Raw genomic sequence first — 14966 nt, 5'->3', positions numbered from 1 at the left:
GATGTCTACAGTTTTTATCATAAACCTGACTGTATGCAGTGCAATTCCCCCTTCTTTTACTGCTGTTGATAGGAATTGTCAGATGGTCCCCAACTGCTGTGCAGGTAAACGATCATACTTTCAAATGGCAGGGGGAGCCCCCCCACCTTACTTCCCAGAACTCGAGCAGCATTGTTGGATTCCCTGTAGGGATTTGTATCCAGAGACGCAGTGCAGTCTCTATATTATGATTATTAATCAGACTTGCTGTATTGGCTTCTATGGCAGATATTATTTGACTTGTGCTGTTTTGATAATTTATGACGATCCCTAAGCTTAACCTCCCAACTGAAGCCCAGACCACACTGAGCATGTGCGAGTCTTGATATTGCAGAAATGTCTAACAAAGTTACAAGATGACAGCCCCCTGCGCCAACTTTGAAAGCATAAATCATTTGTCTTATTAGGCTGCTGGTGCAGTAAGTTCATGTTTATATTTAGTATACATAATACAACATTTCTAACATTGTTCTATTTTAGACTTTAGTTGCCCTTTAAAATGTATTCATGAAAACGTCAGTGAATACAGTCGGACCTGAGACTAGAGGATGCAAAAAAAAAATAATATACAGTATAATAAAATGTTGGTGCAACTGGTCCATTAAACCTAGGGATTGTTGCTTGTGAGATACTATCATGCAACAGACTAATTTTAACAAACAAAAGAAACCCTAGCACTATTTACAAAAATATTTAAAAATGGGAAACACTATAAAGGTACATTTCTTTTGTTACAATGACACCCAGTGGACCAAGCAGGTAATTGCAACTCATGTTTCCATGGTGCTGCAACACAAGGCAAGCAGCCTAGGACTCTAAAGGTGGCCATACACGGAGAGATCCGCTCATTTGGCGAAGTCGCCAAACGAGCGGATCTCTCCCCGATATGCCCACCTTGAGGCTGATCCGATCGTGGGCCCTAGGGCCCAACGATCGGATCCTAACCAATTGTAACGGGCAGTCGGATCGTGGGAACGCATCAACGAACAGATGCGCCCGCGATCCGATGGGATTTTTAGTTCCATCCGATCGAGGCCGGCCAGATCTCGATCGGGGAAGCCTGTCGGGGGGCCCCATACACGGGCCACGGTCTGTCAGCAACTTTTATCGGCCCGTGTATGGCCACCTTAAGCTTGTGGTGAAGGGAAATGATCCCTCCTCCCTGAATAGTGAAATGAATTCAACTAATCAGATATTTAGACTTTAGGTACATAATTATCATTCAGAGCAATTAGTGACCCCAGACCCTTGAAGGAGGAAAGACTAGCTGCATATGCACTGAGATCCTTGGGGTGCCTCACTTCTAGGGTTGCCACCTAGTTGGTATTCTGTTGGGTACAGCCTTGGGGATGATTATTGACTTTGCATACATTTATTGATTACACATTAGCCAGGCTGCTATATTACTGGTTCACCCTGTAACATTATACTTTGCCATTATTATTAATTGATCAGAAAGCTAGAATAAATAGGTAAGTAATTATTATTGTCCAGAAATATGACATCCCTCTGGTTCCCTGGTTCTGGTTCTTTGCAGCCAGCTTTTCCATTTTTTTTAATACTGTACACTATTTAATAATTATTAACCATATAACTGTTCCTCTAATGTATAAGGATTAATATGAATCAGGGCAAGGCAGAAATAATTGTTTTAAGGTTTTTATACTGTCACAAATATTTTTAGTGGGATGCTGTAGCTACAGAGAGAAGAGAATAGTTATACATGAAACGCAGTTTAGCTAGGACTAACTTGCAATTGGGGTAAACATTGGAGTTTTATTACTATACAATCTCTAAAGCCACCAAGGAGTGCATCTAAATGGAAGAAGGTCCACTGTGCTGGGGAAAGCACGGCTACGAGACTGGAGATATTTAAACAAGGCAAGAGGGTGGTGGGATTTGGTTCATTATTGGGCCACATCTTTCTTGGAAGATTCAGTATTCAGCTGAATCCTGAAAAACTGGGTTTGGTGCACAAGAAAAGATAGAACTGCAGGGGAAGTGGAAGCCCTACAGGTAGAATTAAAAATTACTGAAAAAAATGTATAATTGTTGCATGCTATAAACCACCCTGTGTTAGTGAGGTGAATGAATCCAAATACTATTTACAAATGCAGGCGGCTTCACAACTAGGTCAAGTTATTATTATGGCTAACTTACTTACTGGATGGAGTAAAAAGCTATCAGGTTTGTAAATATGCCAAGTGACAACTTTTTATTTCAGGTAGTTCAGGAACCTACTAGGAAAGAAACTGTTTTGGATTTTAAAATCAATAATAATACTGAATTCATCTCCAGCTTTTCTGTGGCTGAATATTTAGGGAATAGTGATCTTAACTTGGTTTCATGTGATATTATTGATCATGGGTTGAGTGCAGAGAACCTCTTGTCTTTGTCTTTGTATGAATTTTGTGTTCACAGCCTCTTTAAATGTCTCGAGTGGCAGACAATAGCATTTACTTACAGTTCTATCCTGATAGAGAGGATTACACCTGAATGAAAAGGTTAAATCCTGTTTTGTATAGCATTTTCTTAGATAATACTCTCTTTTTTTGCAAAACTGATTATAACAGAAGTGTCATTGGCAAGTGATATACTGAAACTGATACAGTTTGGTATTTGTAAAGGATGGTAAATCTCATAAAACCCTGGATTTATTAACTTTATTCTTGGAAATATGTCTTTGTACAATACTGTTAAGTTATAATATGTATAAGCTTGTTACCTAACTATAAAACCCCTGGATATGGTGCAGAGTCTGTATTTAGAGGCGTGCCAGTGGCTCACCATGATAATTCACCTTGCTGATACCAGCTAAATCACATCTAAACAAGCCCATGCCATGCAATCAGTTGCCAATTTTATTTTTTTGTAATTAACCGAATACAGATATCTGTTCCCAGCATATGTTAGCCCAAAGGTCTTTTTCTGCAGTTTCCACCCAAGCAACAAAAGTTAGTTTGCACGGGTTATTGCTTTAGACATTTTTTTTTTATGCAAATATCTTCTGATCATCTGGGTGAGGCCAGAAAAGCAACCCAACCCCTGGATACTGAACAAGTTCTTCTAATACACGTAGTTGCAAAGAAAGACAATTTACTAGGAGCAATAACAGCAACACATAAGTGTAATATACAGTACTGTATACAAGTGGCCTTAATAATTAAAAATATACATATGTTAAATTAATTAAAAAACTGCTTCTGAAAGTGTGAGACATGCACTCATGCATCAGCACAGGTTTTAAATGACAAGGGGCCTTTTTTTGACAGTTTTTGTTTTATGGTTAAATGGAAATGGCAGTGTTGTCACTCTTTTCTAGGAAAATGTTTCTGGTGAGGCAATACGGAATCTACCTGTATTCATCCAAATATGCTTAAAATACACTGTGACCTCTTCCTTAACTGTCAGTTTATGAGATATAAGTTAAACGACCAGTAACGTCATAATCTTTTTAAAAAAAATTTGTTTGTATATACAACGAAAAAAACCCACCAAGACATATTTAACTTTAAAATCGCAAAGTCTTTAAAAAAAAAAAAACTTACCGAAACTCTGCTTGCGCTCCTCTTCAGAAAAGGCAACACAGCGACGATCCATCCTGCGGTACTTGATTTCTCCTCCCTGGCTATCTCCTATATCTCCTATATGTCGCCTTTTCTGAAGAGGAGTGCAAGCAAAGTTTCGGTAAGTTATTTTTTAATAAAGACTTTGCGATTTTACAGTTAAATATGTATTGGTGTTTTTTTTTTCATTAAATACAAACAATTTTTTTTTCTTTGACTTCCAAAAACTTAGAAAACTGCTCTAGAAGGTCCCCATAGGCTAACATAGCACCTTGGCAGGTTTAATTTGGCGAAGTATTGAAGTAGAAGTTTTTTAAAGAGACAGTACTTCGATTATCGAATGGTCGCATAATAGAAGTATTTTTACTTCGAATCAAAGCCGTAGTAGCCTATTCAATGGTCAAGTATCCAAAAAATTACTTTGTATTTTTTTACTTCGAAAATGCCCTCAAATTCACTTCGACCCTTGATAAATCTGCCCCTTAGGGTAGGGACACACTGGGCGATTTGGGGAGTTTTAGTCGCCTGGCGACTAATCGCCGCGACTTTTCTCCCCGAATGCCTCCCCTCGCTCTGCACCTGGCTAAAATGAAAAATCGCCTGCGCTAATCACACGCGGCGATTCGTTTTCTGAAATCGCCTGAAGTTGCCTCACGAGGAAACTTCGGGCGACTTCGGTAAAACAAATCGCCGCGTGTGATTAGCGCAGGCGATTTTTCATTTTAGCCAGGCGCAGAGCGAGGGGAGGCATTCGGGGAGAAAAGTCGCGGCGATTAGTCGCCAGGCGACTAAAACTCCCCAAATCGCCCAGTGTGTCCCTACCCTTAATGTAACTGAATCAGTCTCAGTGAGTGTTGTTCTTAGATCTACCAGGGAGCTGTTATTTTGTATTAGGGAGCTGCTATCTGGTTACCTTCCCATTGTTCTTTTGTTAGGCTGCTGGGGGGGAGGTGATTTCACTCCAACTTGCAGTACAGCTGTAAAGAGTGACTGTGAAGTTTATCAGAGCACAAGTCACATGACTGGGGGCAGCTGGGAAACTGACAATATGTCTAGCCCCATGTCAGATTTCAAAATTGAATATAAAAAAAATCTGTTTGCTCTTTAGAAAAATGGATTTCAGTGCAGAATTCTGCTGGAGCATGACAGTATCCCTTTAAATAATCCAGATTTAAAAAAATCAGGATTATTTAAATAAAATGGATTTCCTTTTCCTCTGTAATAATAAAACAGTATCTTGTACACTGTACTTGATCCAAACTAAGAGATAATTAATCCTTATTGGAGGCAAAACCAGCATATTGGATTGATTTAATGTTTTTATGATTATGGAAAGATCTGTTATCCTGAAAACCCCAGGTCCCGAGCATTCTGGATAAAAGGTCCCATATCTATACTAAATAATTGCATCTGCTGCACCAACATGAGTATAGAACAAATTTCACTGACTTTTGTGAGCACCTTTCTTCTCCACTTACTTGCCAAACCAAATTGATGTAGCAGATGAGGCTCAGGTTGGTAAAATGTATTACTGGTACTATGCACAGAATGGAAACATGGCACAGAGCAAACTACTGCATTGATTGATATTGGGTGATACTGCAGTGATCATGTTCTGCTAAAAGTCTAAATACTAAATTATAAAAAAAAGCAATTATAATTGACAAAATCGATTTTAATCCATTGCAGATTTTTGCAGGTTATCCATGTGCTGGAGGCTGATTACATGAGCTAGTTAATAGCTTACTGAGCTCTGTGCTACAAAGATTGCATTATTTCTGGATTAGCAAACACACCCTATAGTACAGAATCTGTTCTCGCTCTCAGTCTTTCCTGCACAGATTAGCATGAAATCCTATAATGTGCTTGATGCCTTTAGCTCTGCTTGGCAGATCAGTGTCTTACGAGCAATGCATAAAGCCCAGAAACATTGATGTGATGTACAAAATCCGCATCCTCGTGCCAAAAGGAAAGCAGCGTGCCTTAACGCATTCCTCTCCCAAAGCTCTTTCACTTCTTGTTATTCTGCCAAGCTCTCCACCAAGACAACCTGGTACTAATGAGCAGGCAAAGGCCTTCTGTCACCGCGCATTATTCAGGTTGATTTTGTGATCATCGCTTCACGGGACATTTACCAAACTGAAAAAAAAGAAGCAACAGCTTCTGAGCAAGGGACGTGAGGGCAACAGACGTAAGTGCATGATTATAATTTGATGAGCTTTGATTGGTCAGTGTAAAATATTAATTATCTTATTGACGCTTCAGTTGTTGAGTGTCTGCTTAATGGAGCATAGTGGAATATTCTGTGGCAGTAGCACAGAGGGAGAATTACATACCGGTACTAGAAAAGATGCCCAGTTAATTAGTGTATGTATCTGTACTTGCATCAAATAGAATGCATTTATTTCAAATTGTGATCTTTATTAAAAAAATTCATACTAGATCGAGAGAGATTTTCTATATTAAGGGAAACCAACCTGTGGCTACAGTGATTGCTGAAATCTCCAGTTCAGCGCCAGGCTGACTATCCTTATTAAAATTCACTCATGTTTATGCCTACAAGCATTCTAATGCTGCTCCAGGCTCGATGCTTTATTAGGGCCCTTATACACGGGCGTTTTGAGCTGCGCTCCCCTATGTTCCCGTTTCATGCGTTCAGCTGCAGGGGAGCGCAGGAGTAAACACACAGCATTACTGTCAAGGGGGCTATACTCATACGGACGCATGTAAGCGCCGAACGGAGTTTGAGATGCAGCATGTTGCATTTTACCTGCGTTCGGCACTTATATGCATCCGTGTGAGTACAGTCCTCTTGACAGTAATGCTGTGCGTTTACTCCTGCGAAACCGGAACGCAGGAGAGCGCATCTCAAAACGCCCGTGTTTAAGGGCCCTACCACTGACACTTTGTTCGATTGGATTGAAGCTCTGGATCTGTACAATGGTAGGAATACTATACAGGTTAGGGAACAGATCACAATACAGAAGGAAAGACAATTAATCAGCAGCTAATAACACAGCAGTCTTTAGTGAACACACATATAAATACACACACATACAAGTTTTCTCACTTTTGCAAAAATATATTTGAAAATCTATATGCTGTTTTAAAGGCGCATTATTCTTGTCATTAATTGAGTAAAACAATACTCACTTAGCTGGGAGATGCTGCATTAAAGGGTGGTTCAAGGTTAAGTTAACTTTAAGTATATTATAGAATGGCTAATTGTAAGCAAGTTTTCAATTGGCCTTATTTTTTTCATAGTTCTTGGATTATTTGCCTCCTTCTGACTCTTTCCATCCTTATAAGGCTACAAATGCATTGTTATTGCCACTTTTTATAAGTATTCTTTCTATTCAGGCCTCTCCTATTCATAGTCCAGTCTCTTATTTCACTCAGTTGATAGTAATTTGGACCCTAGCAACCAGATTTAAGAGGTTTGGAAATCAATACTTTCATGTGTGAATTGTCAAAACAACACAAGGGTCAAATATAATGTAAATTGTCACAAGGGCTGGACCAGCTGCCAACGGAATAGTTAGCAAATCGTATTATGTGTCACACTTTTTCCTGCATCTGGTTGTTGTTATATGAGCAAAAGAATTCCTGCAACCTATAATCTGTGATACCAACTGTGGTTGATTTATAATGGCACAGGAAGCCTTTCTGCAGGAGTCACTAGGTTCAATCATTGTTTTTAAATGTTGTATAAACTGTGAGGTAGATTTTCACCTCCTGCAGAAGTGCAGCCTTATCTTCTTGACATTATCCCACCACACCAAGTTCAGGACTTGTATAACAACATTTAAGCAAAAAGGATATGAAGGATAAGGGGGGCCAATCACCTTGCTTGCTACTTGATTGTAATATATTGTTTAAGATATTGATTTAAATATATTGCTATGTACTTCCAATATATTACATATTTATATTATAAAATAATTTCATTTTGGGGTGTAACAGGCCCTATAAATTATTGAGATGAAACGCCCCAATAACAGCTACAAGTTTGGCAAAACACACCCTTAAATCTTCATTTATTAAGGTATTTATTTAATCCTTTATGTGCCAGCTGATTTTTTATGAGCCACAATACCACATTCAATAACATGTTATCCAGAAAAATATCCCGTGCTTGTTAAGCCAAGCATGTCTCTGCCTGCATGAGGGCTCTTATGGACAAGCGTTTTTACCTGCACTCCTCTTTTATGTGTTCAGCCACAGGGGGGGCGCAGGAGTAGACAAACTGAATTCTTTTCAATGTGGCTGTACTCACACAGACGCATGTAAGCGCCAAACGCAGGTTGGGATGCAGCATGTTGCATTTTACCTGCGTTCGGCGCTTACATGCGTCTGTGTGAGTACAGCCACATTGAAAAGAATTCAGTGTGTCGACTCCTGCGCTCCCTTCAGCTGAACGCATGAAACTGGAACACAGGGGAGCGCAGGTAAAAGCGTTGGTCTGTAAGAGCCCTAAATTAACTGAAAGACAATTGGTACAAATATTTTGATGGGACCTCTAGGTCATGAAATGCAGGAACCACCGTGTCAAATATTCCTAGAGGCACATTGTTACATCCTACTGGTGCCACTAGGTCATAAATACTGGTAGTAACTGTGTCATACTCTCTGGGCTCAAATGTCACGAAATAGCGAGGCCACTGTATTATGAAATGCTGCAAATTACTGAAAAGCTGCAAAACTGTAATTGTGGACAATAAACGGATGGTTTTACTATAGATTTGTCATTCAGATTACTGCATATAAATATGTTATGTGCGAGGATCTGGCTTAGGGCTCTTACTCACTGGCGTTCTGACCTGCGTTCCGTTTTTTGGCGTTCAGCCGCAGGGGAGTGCAGGAATAGACGCATGTCATTATTTCAAATGGGGTTGTACTTACTCAGGCGCGTGTAGGCGCCGAACGCAGGAAAAATGCAGCATGTTGCGTCTCAACCTGCGTTCGGCGCCTACACGTGCCTGAGTGAGTACAGCCCCATTTGAAATAATGACATGCGTCTATTCCTGCGCTCCCCTGCGGCTGAACGCCAAAAAACGGAACGCAGGGGAGCGCAGGTCAAAACGCCAGTGAGTAAGAGCCCTTAATCTCAGGAAATAACCTTTTTTTTGCATTTTCCTGCAAATAAGATCACTCAGCATAAAGTATTTTATATGTGGTGATCTAAAAGTTAGACAAGGGGAAGATATTTCCAGGAGATTGTTGTTCACTAGTGGAAGCAAAGTTTAACCACCGGGGGACACATCTCCTGGTCTGTCATGGCCCATACGAGTGTTGTTTTTACTGATTATTTTTTTTATATGTGTTTTAGTTACTTCTTATCTATTTATATACTTTTAATCCAACCTCTAACTATAAATGTTGATATCTGGCACCATATGAAGCAGGCAGTAAACACATACAGTAGAGCAAACGCTGTGAAAATCCTAGGAAAAAAACATTGCTGCAAAGGCTCCAAACAATTGCTGAAACCAGATTTTCAGCATTTTAGATTATCTACAATACCAATGACTTCAAAGAAGTCTTGTCACATAATTAACCCCTTTTATTTTTTGGAGTTAAATATTTAAAGGTGTAAAACCAGAGAAATGCAGCCGCAATTTCTTCATTTTACAAAAATAGAATAATGGTGCTAGATCCTGGAACGTATGGAATGATTATTGGTAGTGCTTAGATCTGTGCTGTGCCACATGTTGTCTGACATCACGTAATATGGAAAGATAAAAGGGAAGGGGTTAAAGCCGGGCATTCTGTCTGCAATCCCATGTCAGGTTAAATCAGGCGTGCTGAGTTCATTAGTTTTTCACAATGAGGGAATGTGGGACGGCGTGCATCTAATGTGAGGCTGAAGAGATCTCAGTAAAGCTGATACAATTATCATGTGTCCTTATTTACTGCCAAATGGGGATCAGTAAAAATACTTGCAGCTGAACTGTGCGAGATTACAACATTGTGCTAACAATGCAATGCAAAACTGTGTGTTTTGTGTTTTTTTTAAAGGTCTTTGCACAATTTTGTACACCAACAGCTTTCCTATTGTCTTTTGGTTCTGAAGTTTTGCAGGTATTTGCTGTTTTTTTTTTAATTTTAATTAAATTTAAATGGAACACCATTCTATTATATAGTGCATTAATAGTAGCATATTCACAGGAGCTTTTTTCTGATTGCTCATTGGTCTATTATAGCAAATAATATGAGAACAATAGATAAATCCCTGTATAGTATCCCCCAGTCAAAATCATTTAGTAAATGCTATTTATTTTTCTGGTAACTTTTTAGTGGTACTGTAATTAAAATGTATTGAAATATTTTTTATTCTATGCAGGACCAATTGATTTTTCTTTTGAAATCTAACCACAAATACTTTCCCATACCTTATCATTAAACATACCAGTCATACTTTCATTGGCTTGAGCCTTTTCAATATGGGAGAGGAATTCTTAACCACGTTCCCTCTTATCTTGCAGTGTTACATAACACTAGTCCTGACCCATCCCTCCTTGAAAAATATGTGCTGCACATGTACAAGACATTCATTTTTGGATCCCCATTCTTCTACCATGGCAATAGCCACATATTGATAGATACAATTTTTATGGTACAATCTCACCACAAACCCTCAAACCTAAAGACAGAAGATTTCATTAGATGCACCTGTTTAGGCTGAATGGTGGTGGGACAGTGAACTGGCCATTGTTCTTTTTTGTGCCAGCCTTCCCACCATTAACCATGTTTATAATCTCAATCATCCTTGACTCCTTATCATTTTTCTTTTAAGATCACATGCATTTTTTAGGGGTTGTTCACTTAAAATTAACTTTTAGTAAGCAGAAGACAGTGCTATTCTGAGACAACTTGCAACTTGTTTTTATGTTTTATTATTTGTGGTTATTTAGCTTTTTATTCAGCAGCTCTGCAATTAAGCAATCTTGTTGTTAAAATCCCAATTACCCTAAAAACTGTGCATTGATTTGAATAAGAGACTGGAATATGAATAAGAGAGGGCCTTAAAAGAAAAATGGGTTAAAAAAATGTAGCAGTAACAATAAACGTGTAGCCTAAGGGCTCTTACTCACGAGCGTTTCTTCATGCGCTCCCCTGCGCTCCGTTTGGCTGCGTTCAGCCGCAGGGGAGCGCAGGTCTAGACGCTGTTAATATCTTTCTATGTGCCTGTACTGACACAGGCGCATGTAAGCGCTGAACGCAGGAAAAATGCAGCATGCTGCATTTTTCTGCGTTTTTCAATGGTTCAGCGCTTACATGCGCCTGTGTGAGTACAGGCACATAGAAAAATATTAACAGCGTCTAGACCTGCGCTCCCCTGCGGCTGAACGCAGCCAAACGGAGCGCAGGGGAGCGCATGAAGAAACGCTCGTGAGTAAGAGCCCTAACTGAGCATTTGCTTTTTAGATGGAGGTCAGTGACCCCCATTTGAAAGTCAGAAAAAGTCAGAAAAAGAAGGCAAATAATTTCAAAAACTATATAAAAGAAAAAATGAAGGCCAATTAAAAAGTTGCTTAAAATTGGACATTGAATAACATACTTAAAGTTGATTTAAAGGCGAACCACTACTTTAAATCGTGTTAGGTCTTTCAAATCTGAAAAAAATTCTGAAATTCTGATGTTTATATTGTTTTATAGTAATTGCATTTTAACAGCTATTCTAAACTTGTGTCCAATCTACAGAACAGTTTTAAAATTTGGATGAAATTAAATTCAACATTTCAGAGAACGCAAAATGCAAGCCACAGTTTTCTATGTCAGAATTACTGTTGGAAACATTTGTGATAATACTCATACCAACTCAATGAAATATAAGACAACAAATTTCAGCCAATGATAGCCTGTGCCAGCTAATATTTGGCCTACAGGGTGTCATGCTAAAATCACTGAGGCACACAAATAGCTCAGAGCAGAGCAATTTGTTAACAAGACAGATGGACTCTGAATTCACATTGGCCTCAGAAATTTGAGATCTATACTGAACTGGCTTGAAAGCAGGTTCAAACCATAAGAAATAGTATATCCCAAATAGAAAAATCTATGGTTTGTTATTTCTTCAGCTAAACAGGACAAACAGGGAAATTGAAACTACTCCATGTTTGGTCCTTGGAATTTAGCAATCCCTCCTTTGTTGTGTTTTGTTAGCAGAAGTTTATAATGCAGGGTATTATCTGTGCCACGAATATCATGCCATGAATATTATATATTTTCCTTGCATATAATATAGGCAAACTATAATAAATACTGTAATAAGAATATTACATTTCCACATTGCCTTGAGAAAATGTGGAAATCTTAGCACTACACATGTGGTGGCACTGTATTACAGTTAAATAAATCTGGGAACAGGTTTTTCATTTGTCTGTAAGGTTTTTTTTTTAATTTTCTTTTTTTAACAAAAAGAAAAAAGAAACAGCACTCTCAGTAATGTCTACAAAAAGAACTTGATATACTGAATATCACAATAGTCCCATCACTGGGAGGCAGTGTCGGACTGGCCCGGCGGGATACCGGGAAAATACCCGGTGGGCCCCGACCCTAGTGGGCCCCCGCCGGGCCAGACCCCCTCTCCCAACCAGTTTTCAAAAAAAAAAAAAAGCGCGATGCGCTGCTTGGGCGATTATGCAGAGCGGCAATTCGCCTAGGTAGCGGGGGCCAGAGGGGGGCCCTGGACACCAGACCCGGTGGGCCCTGGGCCCCCCAGTCCGACCCTGCTGGGAGGGTGCACTAGGGTAGGCAGACCAGGTACCTGCTTAGGGGGCATCCCTTTTGGGATAAGAATGAGGGGTTAATTCCAGAAAGTATTCATGGTTTATTGCTGGGTTATTTACTAACTAAAATAAACTATAACAGCACCTTAAACTGAACTTCCTTTTCTTTCCATCCTCTGGGTTTTTGGCATTCATAGTTTAGTAAATAAACCCCATAGTGTCCATCTTCTGTCCTAAAACGCCAATACAGAGGTATATATTGTATAATGGCTGACCATACATACAGTACCTTTTGGCTTTGTGTCGTTTAGTGGGCAGAGAATCTGGCTTCGAAATGCACCACCTGTGTATGCCACCTGCCATTGACACAAGCCCCTGATGTGACTAGGATAAGCCAGTTTTGACCCACCATGAGGGCGGCAATATCAGCCAGTGACTCCATTGTTGGCACACCAGGACAAGATCTTAGTAAAGGTGACAGAGAAATTCTTTTATTTCAGATCAACTATGTGGTTGAACCAAATATAAAAGCTCCTGGTCAAATAATATTTTTTTATGTTCTACTTAAATTGAGTTCTCAAAAAAACAGTTTACAGCCATTGATATCATTTACTCTGATAAATAAGTTTGTGGAGCAACGCACATATTAATGCTTCATATTTTGCTAGTGCTTTTAGTATATATTGTGCCTACAAGCATGAAAAACATAGCAGTATAATACAATGGCAAACGTTGCATTATCATGATTGATTGCTTCATTTATTTTCAGTTTACAGCCCATGAGAGCCCATGAGAGCAAAACACGTGTTCATGATTATGGGGAAGGGTTAACAGACATTTTTCAGGACATATGCATTGTTTAAAATATGGCCTGGCATGGTTTAGGCTGAGTTTCCATGGTAACTATTTCTGTGAGGAGAATTCTCCATCGCCAGTTTCCATGGCAACGATTCCCGACTGAGACAGGTGCCTACAAGTGAAATGAGGTGAATGGCAATGAGAGCAGAAAGCGTCATGTGGTGTGTTTGGGATTGGATGTTGCTAAGCGAGCCCTGCTTCTCTCATAGGTTCAGGCTGGAGGAGGCAGAGCAGAAAACTGCAAAACACAGGTTATCAAATTACTTCCCAGAATGAAGGGAAACTTTGTGTTCTAATTATTGAGATCACCCAGAGCCTCTAGACATTCCACAGGAACTCTCTGATCATTGCTTTGTACTCAGTAGAACTATGGTAAATACATTTTTATTCCAGCTTGCACATATTATAAGTTCCTATGTAATTGTTATTAAATCATTACAAACACAATGCCCTTTTCACTGTCTAAATCTTACACCTACACGACCAAGTGAAACTTAAATGGCATACATTCAATGCATCCTGAATGAGTTTTGTCTCTCCCTGTAAAAGGAAGTAAAGACTGTAACTCTCATCATGTATCAGATCTCATTTACCTCTCATTCTACAGCAGATGTTTTCAGACTTTTCTATCATTGTAGACTCTGTCTTTTGATATTTGCTCAAGATCACTTAGCTCATAACAAAGTTCCAGCTAAATAAAAACAGCAGTGTTTCAGCCATAAGTACAGTATACTGTATATTTTGCAGTCAGTAAGGGTTCCCCACAAATTTTACCATAATAAACCTTCTGTCTGGATCTCAGAGTATGTAGAAAAGCAAACAGCATTCTTCTTGAATCTCACTCAAAATGGTCTTCAAGCTGGTCACCCCACCTGTTCCTTCAGGCACCCTACAGGCAGGGTTGCTTTAGCCATGGGGCAAGGTGACTTTAAGAGCACAATTTCCTTCTACTTAACCTTAAACTTTACTTTTTTAGTGTAGTAGAGTGCTGTCGCAATGAGACCCCACAGCATCAACATATGTAACATATGTATATGCCAGTAGGAGGAATGCATTTCAGTAGCAGTAAGAGAAATATTTTAATGCATATTTTGCAGTCATTTATTATACAAAATATTAGGCTCTATTACCTAGTATTGTCCCCTTTGGCAGAAACAATCTCAAGTAGGTGTTTCTAATTCTTATAACAGTTTACCAGTCTTTAACCTCAAGTGCCTTGCCTAGGCCAGACTGTCCAAGTAAGTTCAGCCTGAGAGCAGACCACAAGATGCTGAAAGATCCACAGAATTTCAAAATGGGACCTTCAGGAAGCTCTTGCCACTACTGATATCAAAGTACATGGGGCGGGTGGGCAGGTGCCAAGCTTGTAGTCAATACCTCTCCACTCCCTCCCTTGCATGTCATTTAAATTCACAACTTAGGGAGAGATGGCTGTGCTCTGCATTTCACCACACCTTACCCTGGACACAAGTGCTAACTGACTAAGCACAACGATTACAAGTTTGCACCCCTTAGTGCTCTAGATCTTGCATCCAGAATAAATGACCTTTATAGTATGATCTGCCCACTAAGTGGGAAAAGCGGAATACAACCAGTCAAATATAATTTCAGTGGGATGACATCTCCCAAAGAGTAGGGATGTAGCGAACGTCGGAAAAAAAGTTCGCGAACATATTCGCGAACTTGCGTCAAAAATGCGAACGGTTCGCGAACGTCGCGAACCCCATAGACTTCAATGGGAAGGCGAATTTTAAAAGCTAAAAAAGACATT

At 39.5% G+C, this 14966-nt stretch overlaps 1 protein-coding gene across 1 annotated transcript in view; it reads left to right on the top strand.

The window, feature by feature from the left end:
- The first annotated feature begins 5774 nt into the window (after positions 1-5774).
- trim2.L (tripartite motif containing 2 L homeolog) overlaps positions 5775-14966 on the top strand; it is a 71543-nt gene continuing 62351 nt past the window's right edge. The window contains exon 1 of the mRNA XM_041580541.1: positions 5775-5796. The gene's annotated coding sequence lies outside the window, so the exon portion shown is untranslated. The remainder of the gene's footprint in view (positions 5797-14966) is intronic.

The sequence above is a fragment of the Xenopus laevis genome, chromosome 1L (genome assembly GCF_017654675.1).
Source record: "Xenopus laevis strain J_2021 chromosome 1L, Xenopus_laevis_v10.1, whole genome shotgun sequence".
Lineage (NCBI taxonomy): Eukaryota > Metazoa > Chordata > Amphibia > Anura > Pipidae > Xenopus > Xenopus laevis.
The sequence above is the reverse complement of the archived record's forward strand: the minus strand, read 5'-3'. Positions and strand labels throughout refer to the sequence as shown.